The following is a 21,186-nucleotide window of genomic DNA, read 5'->3' on the forward strand; positions in this document are numbered from 1 at the left end:
TAACAGTAATGTAAGCTGAAAACTTGGTTCCTTTTTTAAGCAAGATTTATTTAAAAGTCACTATTACTTCAATCAGAAAAATATCTCTTATTACTATTGTTGATGTTATTATGACTACTACTATAATTATTGTGATGATAGTTTATAATTAGTAGATTGAATATTAATAATTGTAAAATTGTGTACTTCTTTACGATTAATGCTCATGAAGCAACTGTGGCTCCAATGTTAAATAAATATATTTGTTCATCTTATATACGGACTTATAGTTATTTTATTAATACTACGGACTTATAGTTATTTTATTGTATTTTGCAGTTCTACCTCAAATCACCCGGCATACTTCTTTTGGAAGATTCCAGGAATTTTAGCGGCACTTATGTTATTTTTTGTACTTCGCAGTTTTACTTGAAAATAGCCGAGAAACCTACTCTGGAAGATTCCAGGAATTTTAACGGCCTTATTGTTATTTATTATATTTCGCAGTTTGAACTCAAAGCACCCGAGATAATTCTTTCGGAAGATTTCAGGAATTCTAACAGCAGTCTTGTAAATTTGTTGTATTTCGCAGTTTTACCTAAAAGCGCCCGAGAAACTTACTCTGGGAGAATCCAGGAATTTTAGCGGCACTTATGTTTTTTTTTCTATTCCGCAGTTTTATTTGAATACACCCGAGAAAACTACTCCGGAAGATTTCCGGAATTTTCGCGGCATTTACGCTATTTTTTGTACTCCGCAATTTTGCTTAAAAATACCCGAGATCCTACTCCGGAAGATTCCAGGACCTTTAACGGCCTTATTGTTATTTTTTGCATTCCGCAGTTTTACTTGAAAATAGCCGAGAAACCTACTCTGGAAGATTCCAGGAATTTCAACGGCCTTATTGTTATTTATTATATTTCGCAGTTTGAACTCAAAGCACCTGAGATAATTCTTTCGAAAGATTTCAAGAATTCTAGCGGCAGTCTTGTAAATTTGTTGTATTTCACAGCTTTCCCTCAAAGCACCTGAGATACTTCTTTCGGAAGATATCAGGAATTTTAGCGGCACTTACGTTATTTTTTGCATTTCGCAGTTTTACTTGAAAATACCCCGAAACGTACTCCGAAAGATCCCAGGAATTTTAGCGGCAGTTTTGTAAATTTTTTGTATTTCACAGCTTTACCTCAAAGCACCTAACAAACTTCTTCCGGAAGACTTCAGGAATTTTAGCGGCACTTACGCTATTTTTTTCACTCCGCAATTTTACTTAAAAATACCCGAGATCCTACTCCGGAACATTCCAGGAATTTTGGCAGCAGTTTTGTAAATTTTTTGTGTTTCACAGCTTTACCTCAAAGCACCTAACAAACTTCTTCCGGAAGATTTCAGGAATTTTAGCGGCACTTACGCTATTTTTTGCATTCCGCAGTTTTACTTGAAAACACCCGAAAAACCTACTCTGAAAGATTCCAAGAATTTTAGTGGCAGTATTGTAAATTTTTTGTACTTCGCAGTTTTACCTCAAAACACCTGATAAACCTACTCCAGAAGTTTCCAGAAATTTGAGCAGCCTTATTGTTATTTTTTGTGTTCCGCAGTTTGACCTGAAATCACCTGAGATATTCCTTCCGGAAGGTTTTAGGAGTTTTAGCCGTAGTCTTAAGAATCTTTCATATCATAAAAATAAGCAGAATCCCTTCATTTTGGTCCAAAATAGATGCCAACATTTTTTTTTTAATTTTATGGTCCATTACATGCTCTTCATCAAATTAAAATATTCCGCAAACCTTCCGCTCAAAGTTCCGCTCAGTCTCATGAGCGGAAGGTTCAAAATGCGGGATTCCTCAGGGCGAAATTTTTTTTACACGGGATATTTGACATTTTACGTACTGTTCAATTTATTGTACAAACAATTTGTAAAATTTTTCTTTTGGTACGAGTAGTTTTTGAAGAATGAAAAACTGCTAGAAGCTTTGAATTTTATCAAGGCGACTATCAAATTGAAAAGATTGAATAGCAAACTACGCGTATTGAAACTCTTTCGGTAAGGCTGAAATTTCCAATTTTTCCTAGAGATGGCGCTACATGATTGGAGGTGGACCTGTTTTTGCCGACAGAATCTTAAGCCTCGGCTCTTAATCCGTAAAATTTTATTTAATTTGATTAACCTCACTTTTATAGTAAACAACTTGTAATTTATGAAATAAATACAAAAGAAATTTTTTATGAAAATTAATTTTATACTAGAAAATTAATTTTATACTAGAAAATTAATTTTATTTTAGAAAATTAATTTTTTCATTTATTATTATTATTATTTAGCTAATTTACTTAAGGTTGCTTCAACAGCATGGTTATTCGCGACCACATTAATTACATATTGTCTATATACTTTTGTATAACTTTACATTTTTTGAGAATTTAATCAGTTTTATTTGTTCTTCCGGTTTGGTTAACAAGGTTTGCATTGAGGATGACAAGTTTAGTTCCTCTCTTTTGGCTTTATAGCCTTCGCAGTCGATGAGCAAGTGATTGATGGTGAGTCTGGCATCACATTGTGGGCATTTCGCAGGGTCGGTCTTGGTGATAGTGTGGATATTGGTCAAGTTCGTGTGACCGATGCGCAATCTGTTGATGGTGCATCGGTTATGTTTGCTTAAAGTACTGCAGATTTTGTCGTTCACATTATCTCGTACTAAGTGGAGTTTCGTTGTAATGCTCTTCCATTGATTGTTCCAGTACTCGTTTATTTTATCGTGTATGAGTTTCTTTGCTTCGCCGTGGGTTAGCTTGGCATCTGGGTGTACAGGTGTTTTGGCTGCGGATTTTGCTTCGGTGTCTGCGATCTCATTTCCTTCTATGCCCTGATGTGCTGGGATCCATGCAAAAGCCACTTGCGAGGATAATTTATGGGCTGCTTCTTGGATACTTTGTATAAGTGGGTTACTGTTGAAGCGGTTTGCGATCGCTCGTAGACAAGACAGGGAGTCACTGTATATTATGTTCTTGGTAGGATTCTCTACGGCGATAATTCGAAGGCTTCTGAGGATAGCGAAAGCTTCGCAGGTGAAGATGGAGTTGTAGTCTAGTAGCCTTGACGATTCAAGTAGTCCATCTTTATTGACATTAGCATAGCTCGTGGCTGTTTCTGTCATAGACCCATCCGTGTAAAGATTTTCGTAATTATCGTATTTGCTCTGGAGTTCCTGAAATAGCACCCGATAAGTTTGTTGGCTCGTGATGGATCTGTTATGTTCAACAAGTGAGAGGTCAACTGGCACATTTGGTTCCCAAGGCGGAATAGGAGAATTGTTTCGTAGAAATACCTCAGGAATTATCATCTTAATTTGTTCCAGGTATTTTTTAATGCGTTGTCGTATTGGTCTGGGTGTTCGTGGGTGGTTGTTGTAAGTTGGGGTTAGAACATCTTTAAATGTATTCCAGTGAGCCGGATTGCTGGGAGTGGTTGCAATAGTGACGGCGTATCTTAAACAAAGTTCTTTCCGTCTGATGTTTAGTGGTGGGACACCTGTTTCAGCTTCAAGGCCGCTCGTTGGGCTAGTTCGGAAGGCTCCTAGGCCTATACGAAGTGCGGTGTTTTGCAACGGATCGAGTGTGTTTAACATTGCTGTATTGGCAGAGTCATAGAGAATTGAACCGTAATCCAATTTGGGTCTTATGAGGCCTTTATAAATATTCAATAAAACACTGGTGTCAGCTCCCCACTTTCTTGATGCAAGAACCTTGAGGGTTCACATTCATTTGTGACACTCGCTTTTAAACTTCTTGATGTGTGGTATCCATGAGGCCTTTGTGTCAATAGTCATTCCTAGGATTTTTATCGTTTTGACTCTTTGGATAGCTTGGTGATTTAGAGTAAGTGTTATATTCTTATTGTTTACAGAGTGATTACGGCTGATTGTCATGAACACGGTTTTGTTAGCTAAAAATTTAAACCTACTTTCGTCAGCCCAGTTTTGGAGGTTGTCCAAGGTCTTTTGCGCATTTTTGATTGTGAGATCTATGTTGTTCCCATAGCATGCGTAGACAAGGTCATCTACAAACAGTTCCTTATGTAGTGGGTCCTGGATCACAGATGGGGCTTCGTTTATGGCGATCAAAAATAATATGACACTGAGTACCGATCCTGTTGGGAGATCGTTTTTTGTTGTTACTGTTTTAGACAAAATATTGCCAAGTCTGACTTTTATTTTCCTGTCTGTAACGAATTGTGTGATAAAAGCAATCATATTACCAAAAATACCATTTTCGTTGAGGGTTATCAAGACTCTATCTGTCCAGGTCATCTCGTATGCTTTTTCGATTTTCATTGAGATTAAAAGGAGGTGACCTTGAAGAGCCAGTGCATCACAAATGTTAGCCTCGAGGTTTACCAGGTGGTCCATTGTCGATCGCGAGCCGCGCGAGCCATATTGGTGTGGTGAGAGAATTTTATCTTGTTCTAAACGCCATCGGAGTCTTTTGGTGATCATTTTCTCCATTATCTTGCATAAGTTACAGGTAAGTGCGATTGGACTGTAGCTGGAAGGTTCGGCTTGGTCTTTGTTAGGTTTAAGTATAGGGCAGACAATTACTTCTTTCCACTGTTTAGAAAATGCTTGATTCATCCATATGTAATTGTATAGCTTAAGAAGGTAGTCTTTAGCGTTATCAGGTAAGTTTCGAATCATCATCATCGCATTAGGGATGTCGTCTGGGCCAGGACTAGTGTTTCCACAGTTTGAGAGGGTATTGCGTAGTTCGCTGGACGTGAACGGTCTGTTTATTGGATCAGCATGGTAGATTTCTACGACTGGTCTGGTTTCATAGGATTTACGATATCTTCTAAATTTTTCGGAGTAGTTGGAATCATCAGAATTTGATGCAAAGTTATCTGCAAGTACATCAGCGGTTTCTTGGGTGCTTGTGGTGATGTTGCCATCGGGACGTATGAGTCGAGGATTTATGTGTTGGACTTGATTTCCATTGAATCGCCTAATCTTATGCCATACTTCCGATAGAGAAGTAAATTGATTCAGTGTTGAGGTGTAATTATGCCAGTATTCACGCTTACTTTGCTTGATAGTTCTTCTTGCGATGGCTCTTTTCTGTTTATAGCAGACTAGATTTTCTTGATTGTGATATTTTTTATACTGACGAAAAGATTTTTTGGCTTCTTTGATGCTTACTTTACATTCAACATTCCACCAAGGCACTGAGTGTAGTGGTGTTGTGCTGCCATCTTTGGGGATGGACTTTTCCGCAGCGTTTGTGATGAGTGTTGTAAATTTTTCTAATATAAGATCGATTGGCATCTGTGTGGGCACTTCGAGTTGCGGAAGGTGTTTATATTTGCGAGAATGTGTTCGCTGTATGCTGTACAGTCAGCTTGGTTAAGGAGCCATTTTGAGTACCTGCTTTGGTGGTTGCAGTCATCTGAATGTCTGTTATCGTTAATAATTATCGGGTAGTGATCGCTATCATACCAGTCATTGATAACTTTCCAGTCTAAGAAGGGTGCTAGTTCACTTGATGAGAGGTAAAGGTCTATAGCAGATTGTTGTCCTGAGCTGATACTGAAGTGTGTGTGTGCTCCATTATTCAATAAGACAAGCTCTTCGGTATTATCTAGCCATTTCTCTATCAACACACCCCACGTGCCGTTGTAGCTGGATCCCCATATTGTGTTATGTCCGTTAAAATCACCGAGTATAATATAGGGAGTTGGTAGTTGGTTAGTGAGATGTTCAAGGTCGATAATATTTACTATTCTGCTGTTAGGAAGATAAACGTTGCACACAGTGAGCTGGTATGGTGTGGTAGTTTTAACTGCTACGGCTTCAAAGTTGGTATTGAGGCGAATCTGAGTAGCACTCAGACTTTCGCGGGTGTATATGGCAACAGCTCCACTGGCACGTAAGGAGTTAGTTCTGTTTTTGTAAGTTCACTGGTATCCTCCTAAGTTAACATGATTGTCAGATTTTAAATTGGTCTCTTGAAGACAAACATAGTCAAAAGTAAATTTTGTCATTAATCTTTGCAGGTGTTCCTTTTTTGCTGAGAGGCCATTGATGTTCCATTGGAGCACTCTCATACTGTTGGTGGTATATTGAGTGTCCCAGAAGTAACGGACGCCATTGTAGCATCTGATAAACAAAATAATTCTAAGACGAAAAGTCCTTAACCATTTTTTAATCAGCCACATAGATAATTAATTATTAATTAAAATAACGTCCTTTTATGCGTTAGAGAGAGAGAGAGAGCACTAGTGTCCAGTCAAGTGCGTTCCAAACGAAGACGCTTGCACGTGTGAATGTGTAAGTAAATGTGTTAGCTATAGAAGCTAGTTAGTCATACAGTTAGTTGTGTCTTTGTTTGGCACATACTGTACTGGATACTGGTGCTCTCTCTCTAACAAATAAAGAGACGTTATTTTAATTAATAATTAATTATCTATGTGGTTAATTAAAAAATGGCTAAGGACTTTTCGTCTCAGAATTATTTTTTTCATCAGATGTTACAATGGCGTCCGTTACTTTTGGGACACCCTGTATATTTGGTAGTATTAGTTGGGTTTGGTTACGTTGACGTCTATTTACATTGTTCCATCAGACTCATATTGTTCTGAGGAATCTGAGATGTCTGAGAGCACAGCATATTCGCATTTGTTAATAATTCGGGTGAACCGGTTCTTGTGGTTTCTGTGTTCAAGTAACGGGTACAATTTTCTCATCATCGTGGCAAGACATGTCGGATCTAATTAACTGCTTTTAATTCATTAACTGCTCGGTCAAGCCGTTCTTTCCGGTCTAACTTTCCTAGGAGATCACTAAGTTGTTTGTAGTTATACTGGTATTTCGTTGGGTTCTTTAACATTTCAGCTTCGATAGTTGGTAAGTGTGTTGGTTCCTTTGCAGGTAGCTGTTAGCCGATTTTCTTTTGTTTTTTAAAGGTGCGAGGATCAATTACTGAGGTTGGTTTTTGGAATGTGAAAGTGTTAGTTGTTTCTGCAGGTTTAACAGAACTGTCTGCAGATGAGATTGAGAGGGGACGTTTTGCGGGTAGGGTAGGAAATTCGGGAGGTGGCTTGTAATTTGCAGTTTTTTCGGTTGTGTTTTGAATTCTTACGGAGTTATTTTGAGTGTCTGAAGTCGGTATAAGCTTTGTCGTGTTGTCAAGGACATTGCTGATAATTTCGTTTGTTTTGCTTGGGCAGGATTTAGCTAGGTGGCCTTCTTGTTTACACAAAAAACATGTCCAGTATATTGTGTCATCGAAGTCAACATTCCAGAAACTTGGGATTTTGTTTACGTCTTCTGGTTTGATGTATACTTGGCGACGAAAACTCAAGACATGTTGGAGACCGGGTGCGTTCAATGCAGCACGATGCGTTGTCACTGTTGACATTGGTGTTATGGTAGATTCCCCAAGCTTTTTTGCAATGATGTCATTAGGGATTATCGGCTGAACGTTAAATATTATAAGTCTTTTGTTCCGACTGACTAATGGGTGGATTAAAATTCTTTGGTTGGCGATAATAATAGCTTGGTGGATGTCTATTAGTTGATCGGCTATTTCTTTAGATGATAAATACACACATACACAGTTGCTCGAGATTTGAGAGATGTGCCGGATGTTTTCTGGACCAATTTTGGTGGCGATTGCTAGGGTATAATCCTGTATCGGTGTTCCGTCAACTGTATCAAGAACGATAGCTTGTTCTTTAGTCAGTATGACTTCTTTCTGAATTGCCTGGGTGTAGTTCATAGTTGGCATGGCTCTGTTTTGAAGATTCCCTGTAGTCAGAAAACTTCTAAATTGATTCATTAAGCTCACAGAAAATCTGGAGCCTAGTGTGGGTGGTAACTAAGATCACAAAGGTTGCTCATAATTCACACTTATAATACACTATAGTAATTAGCGATAGGTTGAACACGTAGTACGGAACAGCGTGAACAAGTCCGAACCGGTCGAGTGCTAACCGAATACTGGAAAATTAATTTTATAATTTACAATTAATTTTTTTTTTTTCAATTAATTTTATTTATTTTTTAAAATTAATTATATTTTTATTTACAAGCATTTTGTTTACAACAAATAAAAGTTGTTTATACATGTGGCATATGCAATATAATTGTCGAGATTATAGAAACTCATTCATCTATTGAATCTTATGGGAAAATATATCTCAATGATAATAACTACTTCTATCCGGTGACAGGTAAATAACATAATAGTAGTAGGTAAAACTGTGAACGTACAATAACCATTTCTTTTTGAAGATACTGGAGCTATTATTCGTCGAAGTTTATTAAATGATGGAACCGAAGCGGTAGTTGAAGATGTTGATGCAGAAAATCAAAATCCTAACTTAAATGAGAAACCATAATACTTTTTGATAATGAAAAATATAATAATCAATATTGTTTTTTTTTTCTTTTTTAATCGGGAGATATTTTATTCAACAATTAACTAATAAATTATAATTTATTTTCAACTTAACTATAAACATATTTTCTGCACGTCAAATATTTTCACCGTAATTCCAAAATTTGAATCCATTATTAAAGATTTGAGTTTTTTTTTTTTTTTTTAGACGAAAATTTTAATTTCGAAATTACGGAAAAATTGTTTGTTATCAAGAAAAATTATTATGAGATATTTTTTTTTAACAATTAAATTTTTAACAATTTCTTTTCTAGATTTTTTTTTATACAGTTAATAATTTCACCGTAATTTCGAAATCAAGAATTTCGTAACCATCAAAAATTTGAATCATTTATTGCGATTATTATTTTGAAGTCATGGAAAAAATATAACTTTATTTAAGCTATTTTTATCTGTACAATGAAAAAAATGACTTGGTTTTGACACCTTATCATGTCACTGAATCGAATAATTCGTGTAGCGTCACAGATAGCCTACCTGGTAAAGTTTCGGGCGCGCGACCAGATGAACCGGGTTCGAGTCCCGGTCTAGACTGTTCGACGTATTTTTTTTTATTTTATTGTCCGTGACAGTAGCGTAAAATCACCGTATTTCGACAGTATATTGAGCGTACAGTGTCGGTCATAACATCATAGATTCACTTGCGTATGCACCGTATGTATTCAATAAATTAATAGTAGACATCGTTCACAACGGTATCCGATGCTGACTGACAGATCGCTCGGTAAGAACGAACTTTATACGGTGGAACGACCGTGAAACAACCGTCAAGCGACCGTGCTTTCACCGTATCGCCGAAACCGCCAGGGAATGATGAAACTGCCATTGTTCTTCAAACTCATGAGCTATCTTCAACCAATCAGATGTTTTCAAAAGATACCGTAAAACTTCGTCTTTAAGACAAATCCAAATAGCTTTACATGTTTCTGTGATTATGCTAGCTGTGGTAGTCTCCCCAACTAGATAGTGATAGAATAAAGACGTTAAACAGTCACCGGTAGCTAAATATCTATAAAAATTGTAAATAATCAGTATGTTGTCAACAATAAATATTTTACGGAAAAATGAAACAACTTTACCGTAGAGTTATTAGAAGTCGTGCTGCAGCTGAAATAGGTTCCCTTACTGCATTCTTCTTTGTTATCATAGGGCCAACTAAACATAACAGCTTTTCGAATTAACTTATTGAAATTCGTATACAATTTTCAAATTTATCTGGATGCATAGAGAGAGTAGGAAAAACTGCTTCGAAGAAACCATGGTCGGATCTTAATTTAAATAACGGATGAATCCAAAATTGTTTTTTATTACTATTTTTTTTTATCTTTACACATTAAAATTTCATTTAGAATGAGAGCTGCTAATATCCTTTTTCGCCGAATTTTTCGAATTTCAGCTTTGTAAATAAGTTGTTGACACTCATAAATCCACTTTTGATATTTAGTTACACTCGACATCACGTATTTTATTATTTAGTTATGAAAATAATTAATTTTCACTCAATTTATTACTCTTATTTTTTGTTGTTATTACAAGTAAAGAAGGTTAGGAATAAACTACATTCCGAGATATCGATATATCGAATTTTTATTATCATATATTTACTAACGTAAATATCTGTCATCAATCATAAGGTCGCTACTGGATTTTTTCAAACCACGGGAAATCTAAAATACTGTCACGTGACTTACTTTGTCGCTGAAAACGAGCGACTAGCGACTGCATGAGCCCGCACCTGTAAGGTAAAGGTGCAATTTCATGCTGACGCTCGCTGGTTAAGAGCGTCAAATGTGGTCACGTGGTACAATTTTAACCATAGCGTCATCTTTAATACACCCAGCGTTAAGTACTTGAGCGTCATAGTTCAATCCAGCATCAAAGCTAAACATTATTTAGCTTTTTCCACTGAGTGTTAAACAAACTTCGAAACTGCTCTAAAAATAAAAAAAAATCCTGGTAAGCTTCGTAAAGAACCTGATACACTAGAAATATAAATTCAATTGAATTAAATTATAATGAACAATTTTATTTAATTGTCAGGCTGTTTAAATCAATCTACGTTTACTTGTATTTATTATTATCAAGTGTTTACTTTTTATCATCAAGTGTGTGTTTAGAGTTTTATTGGCAAGTGATTACTTGCGGCAATTATCAAATGAAAACTTGATTTGGCAATTAATTATTGTTCTTAAATTCTATCTTCATTCTTAAAACAGTTTCTTTACACTATTTAACTAAAATGAGTAATTTATTCATTAAATCCAAGATTAAGCCTTGAATTTTCTAGAACAAATTACAGTGAATTTTTGTTTTTATTAAGAATTTACCAGTTAATTACACATGCGGTGTTTGTGAAACTATTGTTGGTGATGATTACAATTCTCATTCTTGCCTAGAAGGATATTATAAAATATATGTATATGACCATTATTATTTTTATTTAATGCTAAGTCAGTATTATCAAAATGATATAAAACAATAACATAAAATTTTTATTAAAAAATTGTATTCACGTATTTTTAGATGATGGAGTAACCATCGTTCGTTGATCTGCATGTCTTGACGGTGATGAGCAGGTTGTTTATGACGTAATAAAGAATAATAAGTGCTCTGATTCTCGTGCGTGTAAGTAATATCAAAAATATGTTCACAAATTATCAATTGAAAACGTATATTAATCACTTTCAATTGTTGATTTATTCTTTACAAGTCTAGACCAGACTAAGAAAAGAAAGAAAACTCAGCTTCGTAAGTAGGTAGAGAAGCAAAGGAAGCTAAACGACGATGAAGTTGAGATGCTGCTAATGGAAGTAGAGCAGAGAGTTCCTTTATGGAATTTTGAGATCCCCATAGACAACTGTAGCAAAGAAAGGGTCGCTGATTTGTAGCAGGAAGTATCGGATTCATTAGACGGTACAGAATTAAAAATATTAAGGTAGTTTGATCGTCGCATTCCGAGGTCAAATTAATAGATATTTTTTTTTTCTTTTTTGCAAGAGATCACTCGAAAAATAGTATAAAATATAAAATTATTTCTAAATTATAATAATTATAATAATATAACTATTAAAATATCAACTGACAAATACTGGGCTGTCACAAAACAATAACAACTGTTATAGGTTATGTAAGGTCGGTACTTAAAACAGTTGCTCACGGTGTTCATTTATTGTTTAAATTTGCAAATCGACGTTCTAATTAGCAAATTGTCTAACTCCATTTTAGAGAATATTCTATTTGTACGAAAAAAACAATTAGTTCAAAATTTATTATCACTTTAAAAAACCATTTTATATAATTATTATCTAATAGAGATATAATATTCAGGTTTGAATCATTCAAATAATTTATTATTCGATTATGGCTACATCAAAATGTTAAAAAATCACCCTCTAAAAAATATGAAGTTAGACAAATTGCTAATTAGACCGTTGAAATATCACTTCAATATATTAAATCTGCTATAATTTACGTGAACTTTTAATGTATGTTTAATAACAATTTATTTTTCTTACTACGCCGGTCGAAAGTACGGGGTTCCCGCTACGATTTCACGGCAGAAAGACCCACTTTGATGCCGTGGTCGAGTCGCGCATGCACTCTACGACGGGGAGCCGAAATAATGTATTCATGCATTGATAACGAGACTCGAGGCGGCAGAAAGTCCGAAAGTCGGTAGTCGCGCTCACTCTATAACTTATGTTTATAAGCCTAACCTTACTTGTGATTGTTATGAATGTATCTGTCTTGTATGAAAATTAAGTTAACTAACATTCAACAATTTTTGATTTTTTTATTAATTAAAATTTAATTTTCATCTGTCTTGTTATGTGTTAATGATTTTAGGTTGAAACTAAGTTAATTAGAGAAAATAAATATTTATTTTAATGAAATGAGACTTATTAAATATTTAAATTACAAAAAAAACTAGAAATATTTTTTATTCTGATAGATATTTTCAAATAAATATATTCATTATTGAACAAATAATTATTTGAAAAAATACACAAACAGATTTTTTTCTTAATTTTTTTTTCTATGCATTTTACGATTATTATTTCATTTTTCTGTTTTTTTTTTTTTTATTCTTAAAATCAGAGTTAATTTATAATATATTTATAACTTTAAATTTATTTAATTACATTAAGATCTTTTCTCAAAAGAAAGTAGTAATATGATAATTATAAATTAGTATTTTTATTGACAGGTGTATTTGATGCCTGTACCCCCCCCCCCCCACTTCTTGACCAGCAGCACTCGCTTCGCTCGTGCCGCAAATGTCGGGGGCAGGCATCAATTTTTTTCAACGCAATTTTTTTCGTACTTTCGACCGGATAGCAAAAAAACTAGTATTCACTACATGGGCAGAAATTTGAGAGCCCTGAACTGCGCGATATGATGCCCGAGCTTCGCCTTTCTGCCCTTGTAGTGTAATATACTATTAATGCAAAAAAACTTTATGATTATATTTGAATTTCAAATTTGCCGTGCACTGAGAAGTCGCCATTTTTTCCCTAATAAAGATGGAGGAGTAATGTCTCCGACAAACAACAAAGATAGAAACCAATTTTTCATATTAAAAAATTAATTAAATTAAAACTATGTGGTAAATCGTTATCAAATTTTGATAGAATATGTATAAAACATTGTTCTATCTATTGGAAAGTTTTTTTTATTGGGTCAAGTTGGCCGATTTTTTATAAATCCTCCATTTCCAGAGTTATTGAACAAGGACACTCATAACTCACAAGAAACCGTGTATTTTTGCAAAACTTTAATTAATTATATCTCTTAAACGGTGTGGTAAAAAAATCTGATTTTTTTCTATAGATGTATTAAATCATAATCTTTCGAATGAATATAAAAAATATGGGGTCAAGTTGAAGTCATTTGGAGCCCAAACTACCTTAAACTTGTAATTTGTTTGACATTATGTTAATGAGTAGTTGCCCGACTAAATCTATGGAACTTGTTAATTTTTAGATGTAATAAGTGCTGATAGCGCTAAGAAAAAATTTAAAAGTCTACGTGATACTTATAGAAAAATCATTAGAGCAGAGCACAGATCCATTGGGTCAGCCAGAATAGATACCAAATAGCACTGGAAATTCTATCGATATTGTGAATATTTGAGAGATTCACATCTTCTAAAGCCGTAAGTATTATGTATTTCGAAATTTAAAAAAACGTCCATTTCTATATAACAATTATTAAAACATTTTAGCACAAGTAGCAATATTGATGAACTGAGTTGCAACGAAGACGTTGATGAAAATGAAAGTGATCCAGTCCATAATCTTGGCACTTTTACCGACGACAATGACATCAAAAGTAACAGCATTGCTGAATTGAAATTCTAACACTAAATTCTATTACTAACACATACGAAACAGGCATCCCTGTTGAAAATGTCCAATAGAAACTTATAAAAAACGATAAGGATTGTATGGGCTTCTATATGGTCTATCTGGAACGAAAAATTTCCCGATAGAGGTGAGGTTGGGATTAATTGGAATGTATCAGCAAATCCAGTTACTACTTTTGTTCTAATTGGAATGAATAAGATTCTAATGGTTTTGGTAAAAATGTGGATTTAATACGGAGAAAACTTATAGGATTCTAATGTTTCTTATAAGGAGTTGTCTAAGATTCGGGAATTTATACGTCATTACTAATAGAACAATTTATAGGTTTTTATTTGGATTTTTCAACTGGGTATAGTTATCGTTCTTTATCGGTAATTGCCAAGTGATAAAGTACAGGGATTAATGAGTCATTACCGATAAATAATAAGTCGGTAATCTACAAGGAATTACCAATACAGGATCATTTCAAATCTGAGATTATGGAAGGATCTCCAATTAGCAAATAGTTTGTGTTTTAAAAAAACCCGTTTGGAATTCCAGCGACAAAAACACATTACAATCTTTTAAGATTCTATAGCATTCTTGGTGTCTAAGAGGATCAATCAGTAAATTCAAATACAAAATTAATCACGATATTCATAAGAAAATATAGATTTTAATTTGGAATGGCCCGGTTGCAATTTAATAGGATTTCACTTACATCACACATATAAGAAATTGTATACTCTAAGCAGATATCCAAGTATTAATTTCAGATGAAAATATAAATTAAAGATTGCAATAAGAAAGATTTTATGTGGATTTCCTATTTTACCATAAGGATCCGACAAGCTTCAATGAAAGGCCTGTAGATTAATTCTTTGGTTTTGTTTATTTCACTCATTGATAATTTTAGGAAGTAAGGAAATTGAGTTTTTTTTGTCTCATCCACAAAAACAATTAAATACAATGTGACTCATAATTTCGAGAAAAAAAAATTTGTTTCTTTTTTTTTTACCGCTCAATAAATTTAAAGGTATTTATGTTTACTTGAATTGACGAAAAAAGTGACGAGGCTACTACATTGTTTAAAAAATTAAACAAATTAATTACGTTTTCCGATTCTGATATTGAATAGTGTGGAACGAATTAAATTAATTGGGTTGTATAGAATCTGATGAGGATATCCAGATTTAGCAATACAATCTAATAAACCCCATTAAAAATCAAGGAACATCAATTATTTTTTTTTTTTTTATAAGTGAATTATATTAGATTTTTGAATTATCGAGCTTACTTTGTATCTATGTCGGGATATACGCTTTCCTTCAATTTTCAGGATAAAAAAATAATTCTAATTTTCTTGTTTTTTTTTTTTTTTTAAATGTTAAATCTGCATGAACATGTCAGTAAAATAAGATATTGAAGACTTGCTTGTTATATGAATCAATAAAAGATTTATCATTACTAATTGCATGAGAATTCGAATATAATTGTTAAATTTTTAGATTTTGAAAATTACAACTTTTTACTAATAAAAAGTTTTAAGATGATGTTAATCTTATGAGGACATTCCGATTGACCACTACTACCCACTTAGTTATAATATGAATGACCAATTTTCTTATTTTCTTTCGTCTATCTATGGATTAATGACATTAGACTTTTGATGACGTTTATAAATATTTTAATATAATGAGATCTTTAAGTTTTCTCTGTTCTGAATCAATTAATAATTACAATACACTCCAATAAGAATTCACAAACAAACCTTCCTTTTTTTTTAAAGTTTACTTAACTTAAATTTTTTATCTTCGTTCATTCCCTTACAAGTTTCGGGAGTTTTTATTGCCTTTATTATTATCAATTAAATATTTTTACCTCAATCATTAATATTTTTTTACCTCAATCATTCGTATTTTGTATCGATGTTTTAAATATATTTGTTGAACTTTTAAAATCTGGTAACAATAACTCCTTTAAAACAAAAAAAATTTCTGGTTTTAATAGAATCTTGTGAGGATATCCTGATTTAACCAATACAATCCAATATGCCCTGTTAAGAATTAATTACAACATCTTTCTTTTCTTCAATTTTTTTATTTTTTTTCAATTACTTTCGATCTTGTAATTATCATCAAGCATACTTCGTATTCACTTCAGAATAAATGTTTGCTACAACTTTTAAGAAAGAAACATATTTTTTTTTCTTTTTTCAAAAAAAAAAATATCTTCAATCTGCATGAATATTTCAGTAATATAAAATGTTAAAAACTCTTTTGTTATAAATAAATAAAAAATTTATAGTGACTAATTTTGATAAGAATTGGAATATAATTGTTAATTTTTAGACTTTGAAAATTACAACTTTTCACAAATGAGAAGCTTTAAGTTGTGTTTAATCTTATGAGGACATCGCGATTGACCAATACTACCCATTTAGTTATAACACGAGTTACCAATTTTCTTTCTTCTATAGGTTAATGGCATTAGACTTTTGATGACGTTTATGAATAATTTAGTATAATGAGATCTCTAAGATTTGTCTGTTATGCATTGATAAATAATGATAGTGACTAGTTGCATTAGAATTTTAAAACCTTTCTTTAATTTTTACATTCTTATAACAACTATAAAATAAATGAAAAATTTTGGTTTTGTATAGGATTTAATGCGTCTATCCTGAACTGCCAATATAACACAATACGCTCCAATAAAAATTAACAAACAATCCTTTTATAATTTTATTTGGAAAGTTTATTGTATTAAAATTTTTTATCTTTGTTTACATTAATTGCCCTTATCATAATTAACTAAATGGATTAATAACATTGTTTTTTCCTTCATCATTTTTATTTTGCATCGGTATTTCAAATATATTTGTTGAATTTGTTAAATCTAGTAATAAATCCTTTGAAACGAAAGAAAATTTTGGTTTAGAGTGAATTTCATGAGGATATCCAGATTTCCTAATACAATCCAATATGTTTCATTAAGGATTACATCTTCTTTTCTTGTACTCCTTAATTACGTTCGATTTTTTAATTATCGTCAGCATACATCATATTCATTTCAGAATAAATGTTTGCTACAATTTTTGAAAAGGAAAAAAATTTCATTTTTTTTTTTTTTTCAAATCTTCTCAATCTGCATAAAATTTTCAGCAAAATGAGACGTTCAAGACTTGTTGGTTATACATGAATAAAAAATTTGTAGTGACTAATTGCATAAGAATTCGAATATATTTGTTAAATTTTTGTTTTAAAAATTACTACTTGTATCAAACGAGGTTTTAGGTTGTTGTGAATCTTATGAGGATATCCCGATTGACCAATACATTCTAATATACTCGATTAATAATTAACCCTTCGTACCTGTTGTGTTTTTTTTTGTCTCACTTGTACTATAGCGCCGCCCTATAAGTTGAATGTTGTTGCGTGAGAGAAATTCTCATAGCAACCGGCTCGAAGGGTTCACTAATATATCTTATTTTTTTTTCTTCTATTCCTTAATTATGTTTGATTTTTCAATTTTCATCGAACATACTTCGTGTTCATTTTAGAATAAATGCTCGCTACTATTTTTAAGAAGAAAATATATTTTTTTTTATTTTTACAAAAAAAATTTTTTTCAAATCAGCTTGAAAATTTTAGTACAAAATACCATAGTTATCATTTTTTTAGTATGAATAAATAAAAATTTATAGTAAAATTTCTAAAAATTTTGTACCTTTAAACTTTTATTCTCAAAATTATCAAACAGAAAAAATATCCTACAATAAAATAATATTATGCAAAATCTAAATGCAAATAAAAATTATAATTTAGAATTCAATTGTTGAAAAACGATAACAAAAAAATGATAAGTATCGTACTTTATACTAAAATTTGCAAGTAAATTTTTAAACAAATTTTTTTATAAAAATAAAAAATAATAATCAAACATAATTAAGGAATAGAAGAAAAAAAATAAGACATTAGTTAATTATTAATCGAGTATATTAGAATGTATTGGTCAATTGGGATATCCTCATAAGATTCACAACAACCTAAAACCTCGTTTGATACAAGTAGTAATTTTTAAAACAAAAATTTAACAAATATATTCGAATTCTTATGCAATTAGTCACTACAAATTTTTTATTCATGTATAACCAACAAGTCTTGAACGTCTCATTTTGCTAAAAATTTTATGCAGATTGAGATTTGAAAAAAAAAAAATGAAATTTTTTTCTTTTCAAAAATTGTAGCAAACATTTATTCTGAAGTGAATATAAGCTATGCCGATGATAATTAAAAAATCGAACGTAATTAAGGAGTACAAGAAAAGAAATAACATGTAATCCTTAATGAAACATATTGGATTGTATTGGGAAATCGGGATATCCTCATAAAATTCTTTTAAAACCATATATATATATATATATATATATATAATGAGACTTTTTCTTAACCCTTCGTTGGTCGCGCTTTCTTTAGTTTCTCGCTCGCACTATAGCGAGTCTCTATAGGTTGACTAGTTGTTAGGCGGCGATTCGCTCATAGCGCGACCAATGAAGAGTTAACAGTAACATAGTAGAATTAAAAAGAGGTTGAACAACTAAAAGACTTTACGAATAACAAAGACAAAAATTTTTACAGTCGAGTCGCGTTATAAGCCTGGTTTGTTTTCTTTTTTTTTTTTAACTAGACTCGCGTTAATATGAGAGAGACACTAAGAGGGCTCATAACGCGACTTGACTGTATTTGTCGATTGGTGATTCCCGGAAATTTTCTACCGAGTGTATTTTCCCGCATAAACTAACTTGCTCGACAGTTAGTTGTTCTTCAGCGGTCGCACGCGACAGATTTGTTTTGTCTTTGAACTCAGTTATAGTGGTAATATTATCATTGAAAGTATTAAAATTCTATATTCAGCAAGTTAATTTGGATTTTTGTTCAATTTGTGTTTATTGATTACGGTGAGTACTGATAAATCTTTCATTTGATAATTGATTAAAGCCGGTTGTTTTATTTAAAGTAAGTTAAATTCTTGACAGCTTAGAATGTTTTAATTATTGCATGAGATCTTAAGAAAACAACAAAAAATATTTGTTATGCTTACGACATTAAGCAATATTTCATTTGAATAAAATATTCGAGATCTTTTGTTATAAGAAAACGATCAATTAATTATAGGGATAACTAACATAAAATAAGAATGTATTTGTTAAATTTTTATACATCGAGAACTACTATTAAACAAAGGAAAGGTATTAGATTGTGTCGAATGTTATGAGGACATTCCAATCGACCAATACAATCCAATATGCCCCGTTAAGAATTAACTACAACATCTTATGTCTTTCTTCAATTTTTTTTTTTTTTTTTCAATTACTTTCGATCTTATAAGTATCATTAAGCATACTTTTTATTACCTTCCGAATAAATGCTTGTTACAATTTTTGAGAAGAAACTATTTTTCTTATTTTTATTTATTTTTTTTTTTTTCCAAAAAAAATATGTTCAAAATCTACATGAATATTTCAGTTACATAAGATGTTAAATACTTGTTTGTTATAAATAAATAGAAAATTTATAGTGACTAATTTTATAACAATTCGAATATAATTGTTAAGTTTATATATTTCAAGAGTTACTGCTTTCAATAAATAAAAAGTTTTAAATTGTGTTGAATTCTATGAGGATATCCCGATTGACCAATACCACTCAATTAGTTATAATACGAATTACCAATTTTCTCATTTTTTTTCTTCCATTGGTTTATTGTATTAAATTTTTAATGATATCTATTTTTATGAATATTTTAATAGGATAAGATGTTTAAAGTTTTTTATTCGGAATTAATAAATAATTACAGTGACTAGTGGCATGAAAATTGTAATACCTTTATTAAATTCTGACATTCTTAAAACAACTTCTATAAAATCGAGGTAAACTGTAGGTTGGTATAGGATCCGATGAGGATATCCCGTACTACCAGTACAATACAATACACTCCAATAAAAATTCACAATCAACCCTTCCTTTTTTTTTTAAGTTTATTTTATTACAATTTTTCATCTTCGTTAATTTTCTTACAAGTTTCGGGAGCTTTTATAGCCTTTATTATTATCAAATAAATGGATTAATATCTTTTTTTCTTAATTATTTGTATTCTGTATCGATGTTTCAAATGTATTTGTTGAACTTTTAAAATCTGTTAACAACTCCTTTAAATTAAAACGAAAAAAAAATTCTGGTTTTAATAAAATCTTATGAGGATCTCTCGATTAAACAATAAAATCCAATATGCCCCGTTAAGGTAGCTCCAGCATGAAATCACTTTTTGACAAATTCGGCTGAATTTTTTTTTGCGAGTTCAGAATAGCTTTATTTATAAATTCCTGAAATTTCATAATTTTTGACCATTTAGATCGCGAAATATTATTTATTTATTTATTTTTTTTTTTTTTTTAAATATGTTCAATCTGTATGAGTATTTCAGTTACATAAGATGTTAAATACTTGTTTGTTATAAATAAATTGAAAATTTATAGTGACTAATTTTATAACAATTCGAATATAATTGTTAAGTTTATATATTTCAAGAGTTACTGCTTTCAATAAATAAAAAGTTTTAAATTGTGTTGAATTCTAGGAGGATGTCCCGATTGACCAATACCACTCAATTAGTTATAATACGAATTACCAATTTTCTCATTTTTTTTCTTCCATTGGTTTATTGTATTAAATTTTTAATGATATCTATTTTTATGAATATTTTAATAGGATAAGATGTTTAAAGTTTTTTATTCGGAATTAATAAATAATTACAGTGACTAGTGGCATGAAAATTGTAATACCTTTATTAAATTCTGACATTCTTAAAACAACTTCTATAAAATCGAGGTAAACTGTAGGTTGGTATAGGATCCGATGAGGATATCCCGTACTACCAGTACAATACAATACACTCCAATAAAAATTCACAATCAACCCTTCCTTTTTTTTTTAAGTTTATTTTATTACAATTTTTCATCTTCGTTAATTTTCTTACAAGTTTCGGGAGCTTTTATAGCCTTTATTATTATCAATTAAATGGATTAATATCTTTTTTTCTTAATTATTTGTATTCTGTATCGATGTTTCAAATGTATTTGTTGAACTTTTAAAATCTGGTAACAACTCCTTTAAATTAAAACGAAAAAAAATTTCTGGTTTTAATATAATCTTATGAGGATATCTCGATTAAACAATAAAATCCAATGTGCCCCGTTAAGGTAGTTCCAGCATGAAATCACTTTTTGACAAATTCGGCTGAAATTTTTTTTGCGAGTTCAGAATAGCTTTATTTATAAATTCCTGAAATTTCATAATTTTTGACCATTTAGATCGCGAAATATTATTTATTTATTTTTTTTTTTTTAAAT

This window comes from Cotesia glomerata, linkage group LG5 (assembly GCF_020080835.1).
Source record: "Cotesia glomerata isolate CgM1 linkage group LG5, MPM_Cglom_v2.3, whole genome shotgun sequence".
Taxonomy (NCBI): domain Eukaryota; kingdom Metazoa; phylum Arthropoda; class Insecta; order Hymenoptera; family Braconidae; genus Cotesia; species Cotesia glomerata.